Source organism: Lactuca virosa, chromosome 6 (assembly GCF_052849685.1).
Source record: "Lactuca virosa cultivar CGN04683 chromosome 6, Lactuca_virosa_CGN04683_v6, whole genome shotgun sequence".
NCBI lineage: Eukaryota > Viridiplantae > Streptophyta > Magnoliopsida > Asterales > Asteraceae > Lactuca > Lactuca virosa.
This window is the reverse complement of record NC_136431.1, coordinates 126,276,571-126,285,837: the sequence shown is the minus strand read 5'-3', so window position 1 is coordinate 126,285,837 and position 9,267 is coordinate 126,276,571. Positions and strand designations below refer to the sequence as shown.

The following is a 9,267-nucleotide window of genomic DNA, read 5'->3' as shown; positions in this document are numbered from 1 at the left end:
AATGCTTGCTCAAGATGTTGCAAATAACCCGACTTAAAACCATTATCGGCTTTAAATCCTCCAGCATTTGTCATATTCACTAATGCCTCAACTATCTTTGCTTCTTCATTGTTTGTCCATGTCTTATAATTTCTAATTTGACTTGTCATACATATATAAACATAACAAAAACCAATAGATAAGTATCACAACTAATTTTAGATACATTATAAATAGATAAGAAAAATGCTAATTGTCCAACATAACATTAAGCAAACAACAATTTGTCCAACATAACGTTAAAAAAGCAACAATTGTTCAATGTAACGATAAGCAAACAATACAACAATTTGTCCAACATAACGTTAAAAAAGCAACAATTGTTCAACGTAACGATAAGCAAAATGCCAATTTAATTTGCCGCGCCCCTAGATGCAAACATGGACTCTGCTAAATTATCTCTAAATATGGTCCATTCATTCGAAGTCCCTACAGAAGTAATATTATCAACATCTTCAGGTCCAACATCTCCGGTTCCCTCGTCCCGATCACATTCATTGTCAAAAGGATCTACTTCCATTTCTTGTCTTATGAAGTTATGTAGTAGACAACATGCCATTATGATCTTATTTTTCATTTCAATTGGATAAGATGAAATGTCCTTTAATATTCCCCATCTTCCCTTAAAAATTCCAAAACATCGTTCAATGACATTTCTTGCTGATGAATGTTTCATGTTAAAGAATTCCTTTGATGTAGTTGGTTGGTGCCCATAACGCCATTCATTTAAGTGATACCTTTGCCCTCTATACGGGGCTAGAAAACCCTCTCCATTTGTATATCCAACATCAAATAAGTAATAACCTGCAAATAGGATTTATAGTTAATAACGTTTTATAAATAAGATTTATAGTTAAATATATATAAAAGATTTACATACCCGGTCTTGGAACTTTCAATCCATGTGGTCTAAGAAGAGCACCCCGAAGAACTCTACCATCCGCAGCCGACCCCTCCCATCCCGGTAACACGTAGATAAACTGCATATCTTGGGAACAAACCCCTAGAACGTTTGTTGCAATGTCATTCTTTCATGTTCTATATCTAGGCTTTTCTTCGGCTGGAACTAGGCACTTTATATATGTTCCATCTAAAGCTCCTAAACAATTCTTAAACCATTTCCATCTTTGATCGGTGGAGTTATTGGGAACAGGTTCGGGTCTCTTAAGCAAACGAGTATGCAATCGTATGACAGCATTACAAACGCGACTAAAGTGCCTACTAATCGTTTCTCCCGAACGATGAAAGCGACTTATGATGACCCGATTCTTAACATTATGAGCAAGAATATGTAGAAACATGGCAACTTGTTCATAAATATCCATATTCCTACTTCGTTTTAGTCCTCCGAATGTTTCAAGCATATGACATAACTTTTTAAAGCACATTCGAGACATCCTAATTTGTGATATAGACATGGTGTCACTCTCATAAGCTATTTCATGTAGTATTGGGTATCGATCTATATTTGAAGAAATCCGCTTAATACGTCGTTTATCTATATGGTTTTTGAACATCATTAACAGGAGGGGTACAACAATGTGCAAAACCACATTCCACCATTTCAAAATCAATGAATTTTGTCTTTGTCTACGATTATATGTTGTTAAACTAGGTCGGGACATTTTCCTGTGCATACAAACAGATGAACAGTTTTATTTTCACATTTGCTGCTGTTACAAGATGTTCTAATTGATTAATTAATAACACTTTGATTTCCAGGAAGATAAACAACATGGTTTTCATAGAAACAACACTTTTGAATAAAGCATAGATCTTCACAGAAACAACTTGATAATCAATGTTACTGATAAAACTAAAAAAGAGCAACTTTGATTATCACTGAAATCAGGAAATCGAGAAGAACAATTTTGATTATCACTAAAAAAGAACAACTTTGGCTCTGTATTCAATTTGCATTTTCCCCAATTTTCGATCCAGTTCTTACAAGAAGTGATTAGAGGTTAAATTCTCATTTGCATTCTATTATATAAAAAAATTAGTGCTAATTAATTTTGGATTGAGCCTCTCAGTCGACCCTTTTCTTGTTGGTTTTGTGGATGTTCAATATTGGGATTAAAAGAGCGAATTTTTGCAGGAAACAATTTAGATATACATGTTTCAGGAAATCGATTTTCACTGAATAAATATTGGTAATCGATTTTCCTAAAATCGACTTATCACAACAAGAAACAGTGGGCAAGATTATGAGGGGAAGATAGAGCGCTAGAGACAAACAGCGAGAGATTTGTACACACACCTGACAAAGAGATGGAGAACGAGAAGCCTGCAGTTCGATTTTGACGGAGAAGGAGAAGCCTGCAACGCGATGGAGAAGACGAGTGCTATGAGATGTCGGCTGTGATGTTGGACGTGTCCAATTTTGAGGAATACGATTCGGATAGGGTTTTGTTTTTAGAAGGATTTTGTTAAAATAAAAGGGGTATAATGGTAATATTTCACTTTCCTAGATGGTATGGAATTATTTCCATCAGTTTGTAAAAGAATTGTAGATTCCAACGGATGAAGGAATGTTTTCCTCATTTAGGATTCCCTTTCCTTCCTTAAGTTGAACCAAACACAGGAATTCGAGGGAATTGGAATCCTTTTCCCTCGAATTCCAATCCTTTCCTTCCAACCAAACGCAGCCTTAGACACCTTATCCAACAACCAAGACCGGCTAGGTCAAAGTCATCTCAATGGCCGACTTCAAGTTCTAAATCAAGTGTCGAGGCACCCATCCGCTCGAAAAAAAAATGGGTTAAACCAAACTACAGATGGGTACCAAAGGTTCATTCTCCCAAATCTCCTAATGATTCTAATATTTCTACATCTTCTGTTTGTGATAAACAGGACATGTCATGGGAGAAAGTATCTTGCGTTGATGACAAAGGTTGACCCAGTTTCAAAATGGGCTGGGTTCCAAAGACCAACTGATCCAGCTCTGTGTCGGAGCAGCTATGGAGGCATATCATCAGACTTTGGTTTGTTGATAGTGGCTGCTCCTGGCACATGATAGGAGACATCTCTCAACTGTGCAACACTCAAAACTTTGTTTGAGAGTATGTGTCCTTTGTGGGAAAGGAAGAAAGGAAGGGATCACTCATGTGGTTAGTGCTTAACGATGTGAAGAATTTTCGGATCTGTTCTGAGATTATGCGTGCTGTTCTCAGACCTTCTGGATGAAAATTCAATCGGTGACTTACGGTTTGAGTTTTCTTCTCGATTCTCCTGAGTTTATCTTACACTGTTTCATTTCAAAGACATTTTTCTTTAATTTCTTTATATGTCTTTCTTTAGTAGGTATTGTTTTGGGAAGTGATATGAAGTCTAGTGCTAAAGGGCAATATGCAATTCGTGTAATGCACTAAAGCCGAATTGTCTAGACTTTGTATTCAATGTGCTGGTAGGCACAAAGGATTCAAAAGGACTAGACATTGATTGACCATGAAAGGACTAGACAATATAGACTTAGATAGTTCATTTGGACTGCCCATACGACGCTCGGGTAGATTGAGCAGTGAGATAAACATGGGAACCTGCGAGATACACTAAAAGTTAATTATCTAGAACTGTGGCTTAACTCTTCCTTGATGTACGAACTTATGTACTTAATTCTGTACCTGATAGGGCGACTGGGGGTTCTGATAAAGTAGGTCTGTAGGAAATTATTTTCTTGCTTTCTCTCTGTCAGTCATATGTTGCTTCCTCTGCGTGATTGGAACATATCCGACCTGGAATGCAACATATGCAACTCTATCTCTACGCACCTCCTTATCTATGAAATTCTTTCTATCTGCTAGTCATATGTTGTCCCCTCTGCGTGATCGGAAGATCTGACCTGGGACACAGCATATGCACTCTACTATCTCTCTAAACCCCTATCTATATTAGTCATATGTTGTTCCCTCTGTGTGATTGTAAGACATCCGACCTGGGATACAACATATGCACTTCTATATCTGACTTCTTTCTTAATGATTGAATACTCACCTAAAGTAAGGAGTTCTTTGGAAGTTCTTCATTACCGGGGTATATCGGGAAGTGGGGAACACGTTCTAGTGCAACTAAAATTGAACCATTTAGAGGTTGTCTATAGATCTTGCTGCTTAATTTAAGTGGACAACAATATCCTTGGTCGTCGTTAGCTAAATGTCCATTTAGGAATATATATATATATATATATATATATATATATATATATATATATATATATGTATATATATATATATATATATATATATATATATATATATATCACAATGACTTGTCACTTTTAATCTGTCCAAATTGTCAACATCCTTTGTGTTTACGTGGACTAGAATACCGGTGGTTGGCCAGATCTAGACATGCAGACGTGTGCTGATAAACGATATTGGATTGCTTGACAACTTTGATCCCAAATATTTTTGTTTTTGTTAAATTTGTTTATAGTTTTCCTCTATGCACAAATTTAGGGGGAGAATTAAAAAAAATTCAAAAATCAAACAAAAATCAGAAAATTAAAAATCGAAAAATAGTGCTACTTCTGTTTTATTTCTTCTTCAAGAAAATCAAAAATCCAAAAATATTTTTGTTTCTGTTTTATTTTTTCAGAAAATATGAAAAATCCAAAAATATTGTGTGCTAAGTTTTCTTTTAGTTTTGTTTTGTCTTGAAAAGTGAATTCAGATGTAGATGAGACTCATGGAGACTGAATCGAAAATTTCTGAGCCAAGGCTTCATCCATGAGCATCGAAGAATTCTCATTCGAAGGAGCAAGAAATGAAGATTATTCTTTCAACATTCAATCCTTCAACCCCTGAAGCAAGGTGAAGCTGACTTGAAGATTATGTGACAAGTTGCATTGAAGCCTCATCAATCAATTTGCTGCTATTCTTGAACCTGCTGAAGTGATCTAGAAGTTTTGTTCTCTATTGTTCTCTCTGAAGATTCTCAAGCTGAAAGCGCCATCTTTCAAGAATCTTTTCAAGAAGCCTCCTCACCGAACGTGCGTTCAATGCCAAATTCTGAAGAAAAGCCCAAGTGCTCAAGATGAAGTCATTTATTGAAGATTCATCATGTTCATCTTGAAGCTGTGAAGAATTTGAAGATTAATGTTGAAGCCAAGCTCCCAATGAAGATTGATAAGAAAAGCCAACTACTTTTTATGGGGAGCTTGTTGGGTCAATTAGAAAAGAAAGCTTTAAACCAAGGGGGAGATTGTTGGGTCTAAAATATTGGTTTATACTTTGCTTTTCAAGGAAAATATATTTTTATGTAGTTTTTGTGTATTAGTGTACAACCGTACTCCTGTGTACGGCCGTACACGGGTGTACGGCTGGTGATCCTATATATAGGGTGAGGAGTGCATGTGTAAGGCTAGAGAAGGAGTGAAAGGCTGGAGAAGAGGAGCATGTTCTAGAGAGAGAAACTAGACAGAATAAGAGTGTGTGTGAGAGAATCTTGTGTAAGGAGCATCATTTATATAATCAATACATTCAAGATTCAAATTATTCTTCTTCTCCTTCTCTTCTATTTTGATCTGGCATCATCCGTTTGATTGGGATTCCGCACAATCAAACGGATCTGATTGATACTCAAGCAGATTGGGGACTTACAACAATTCACAAAACATTGATCGTATGATACTGATACAAATTATATATATGAAATATAATATCAATAATGGAATTTGTTATAAAAACACGATTTCATTCAATATCAAAAACAATATCACGTCCAATAGGATATACTTATTTAGGAAATTTCTCATCTAATAATTCCTTAATTTAAGCAAATCCTATCAATTTTTTTAATTATACACTTTTATTTATGTTAATAGAGAACAACAAATTTTGGAGCTGGCATTATCAATGGATTATTAATTCTATAATGGTTTCTCTTAATTACTTTAATGATGATGATGTGGAAATAAAAAATGAATGAAATAAATAATAAAATGACATGTGGAAATAAAATAGCTCCAAAATCTTGAGAAAATTACATGTGGCAAAAGGATTTTCATTTATTAGGGTAGATAATAAAATGACAAATTTAGACATAAAAAATATCACCTGTGTGTAGAAGCGAGGAACAGCAATAAGAGCATTTAAAATATTGGCCAAGATATTCCCATCTGGTGGAGGGTATGCATATCTAAAATTTTTGAACCGCTCCCGGAACCGCCAGAACCGGTTCCGGTTACGGGTACCCAGTTGCTAAAAACTTTTAAACTATTTTAAGTCAAATATCATGAAATTCTTTAACAATTATCTTATAAATAGAGACCCGACGATTTATAACAAGCATATCCATGATCACAAATAAGATGTGAGATAGGATGCAAAGTTATCCGTTGCTCACCCCTAAACCCATCCATCTCCATCCTTGGCTTGATGATATTGACTACAATCCTGAAACATACAAGCCTCATTAGTTTATATAAATATGAAAATAAACAAAAAGGTTGAATCTTTATTATCATTTTAACGACCCACCTGGCACCGACTTTGACCGATTTGTACATACCCATATATGCATTAGGTCACATTTTGTGCAATGTATACGTCTTGATTCATCAGAAAAGTAATCACTAGTCGCTTGACGAGATGAACTAGCAGATTTGTGAAACAAAGTTTTTGAATCTTGGTTTCTCAAGTGATCATCATAGTCCCTTTTCTTTATAGAATCAGAAAGAATCTGAAAATTGGTGTGATTATGAGTTCAAGATCTTTATATATATAAAATTATAAGATATACTGATATACTTGCCTCATATGCAAATTGAACTTTCTTAAATGATTCACTTGCCAATGGGTTTCCCATGTTTTTATCAGGGTGCACTAGCATGGCCTATAAGGGATCAAAACGAAAGTCAATTGACCAAAAAAAGAACCAAAAATTATATTGAATATTGCATTACCTTTTTCTTGTATTCTTTCTTCAACAAGATAGCATCATTCTTATCATATCGAGTCAACCCTAGTGTTTCATAGTGATCCACACAGCTTATAATTCTTTCCATTTCATTGACTTCATTTTCATGGGTTTTGACCATGGGAATGGAGATGGTTGACTTTGACTCTTTCTTCTCTTTGTTCATAAAAGTTGGCTTATTGCTTTAAGATTTACACAAGTTGACCTGTTCATGTTCATCTTCCTCACCATTAACACAGAACTTGATCTCTGTAATGTCATCTTCAAGAAACGACTCTGGAACTTTTGGTTCTTCAAACTGTGTCATTTCACTCTTTTCACTCAAATCATCACACCATTGGAGCATAAATGTCAATGCATCACATTATAGGAAAGCAAGATTAATCGATACCAAAACTCCAGACCACCCAACTTAGTGAAAACAAGAAACCTTCAAAATTTAACATAGAGCCAGCGATCCAAAAGTTAGCATACATCCTTAAGATTAAAATGGTGATAAGTCCCACCATTAATAGACCAGGAGTGTAACCTAGATAACGAACAACACAAACAACAGTTACCTGGAAAAAAGGAAAACGATTAGCGACTTTCAGGGAAATGAACGAAGAATTTGAAGTTTTGTAGGGGAAAGTTGGTAATCTTACCATACTCAGAAGAATATATAAGAGGCACGACATTGATGTCAAACTAAGAAAACAACTCCATATAATGATGAACAGAGCCGCTGTGCCCAAATCGAAAACCGATTTACATCCGTGAAGAAGACAATCCTTCCACTGAATCATCGAGAAACACAATAGGTTACCCAGTCTTCTAAACGCATAACAAACATTCGGCCAATTTCGTCTTTTAAATCCACTAAAACCAGAAGTTGTCTTGTTCGCTGCAACAGAGCAACAAAGGCTCTCCAATAGCAGCCACTTCCAGTCTTCATTGAAAACCCCAAATTTCTCCATTGATACCCAACGATTTTGATCAACAATTATGATTAGAACACATATTACAGAAAGTGTTTTTGAAACTCTGAAAATCTCGATTATATGTAAGGGGGAAATAAAAGCCCTAGTTTTTGGTTGCCATTTTGTGATCTTCAAGAATTGACGCGCGTTTTTAAGAAAAAAATTATAAAACGATTATATAAATTAGTATAGCAGAGATGGTATCGTGATTTGGGTTTGCAGAGAGAAGGGAAGAAGAGAATGAAGGGGGATTTGAAGCAGGGTATTGGAAAATTTTAGAATTTTAAGAACGCGCGTTTTGAGTAAAAATCATAAAGCGACATTCACAGAGGACGCACATTTTAGATAAAGTACCCTCCATGTTTTTATTTTTTTACATTAGACACTAATTTAAGGGCACGCAATAATGTGTGACCTAAATCCTTAAATTTTTTAAAGAGACGACACTTTTTTAATGTCACTCTCTTTTGCGTAACGTAAATCAATGAGTGTCGTGGTTTGCGCATCGTAAAAGGGTCTTTTTCTTGTAGGGATACCAAGTACCTACGTGTTACATGAAAAGTATGAGTTCTATCTAGTAGTTACAAGAAGTACTAGTCTCTTCCAGACATTCTTTCCAAATAAGAGGTGTAAATCCTCTTCCAGTGTCCAGTTTCTTTACAAAAGAAACAAGATCCATCTATGTGGGCTTTAGTATATTTCTTGGGCTTAAAGGTGTTCAGTCCATAAAATATGGGCCTCCTGGATCACACAAGGTGATTCTCTTAGCCTTGCATTATTCTAATGTTTAAACTAGCTTTAAATAAAATATCATTGTATTTATTGGAATATTGCTTATCATCGGATATATGTTTAAACTACCCAAGACTTCCTATAAGTCATGAATAACTATTCCTAGCTTGATGTTAGAAGCAACTTAAGCATCACAGTGATGCCTTTACTAGGTATCATGTTCAGGTTTAATCGCTCAAAGCAAATAATTCAGGATTAGGACCTTTAAGTATATACAATTTAATATCTCTTACGAGATTGTCTCTTAAGACATGAACCCATTCATTAAAGTTGTATCTAGTGAATGTTATTGTTTCATTAAGTCATTAACCTATTGGTACTATCGAACATACTGTTGGATGTGACGTTTTGGTTACTACGCGATTTTCAAGGAAAAGTGATCATCACTTTTTCAGACGTGGCTATCCTTACGGCACTAGCTTCGCTTTTCTAGGTGACATGTGGCTTATCATTTAATGCGCAAACCGTTTGGAATTCAAATTTGGTGTACGTATAAAAAGGGATTTGGGGATTCTATTCCAACTTTACGAACACTTAATATTCTCAAACGATTTGTGTT

At 35.3% G+C, this 9,267-nt stretch overlaps 1 pseudogene; it reads right to left on the bottom strand.

Annotated features, from left to right (window-relative positions):
- Window positions 1-6,386: 6,386 nt before the first annotated feature.
- Window positions 6,387-7,913, bottom strand: LOC145121926 (uncharacterized; annotated as a pseudogene).
- Window positions 7,914-9,267: the final 1,354 nt, after the last annotated feature.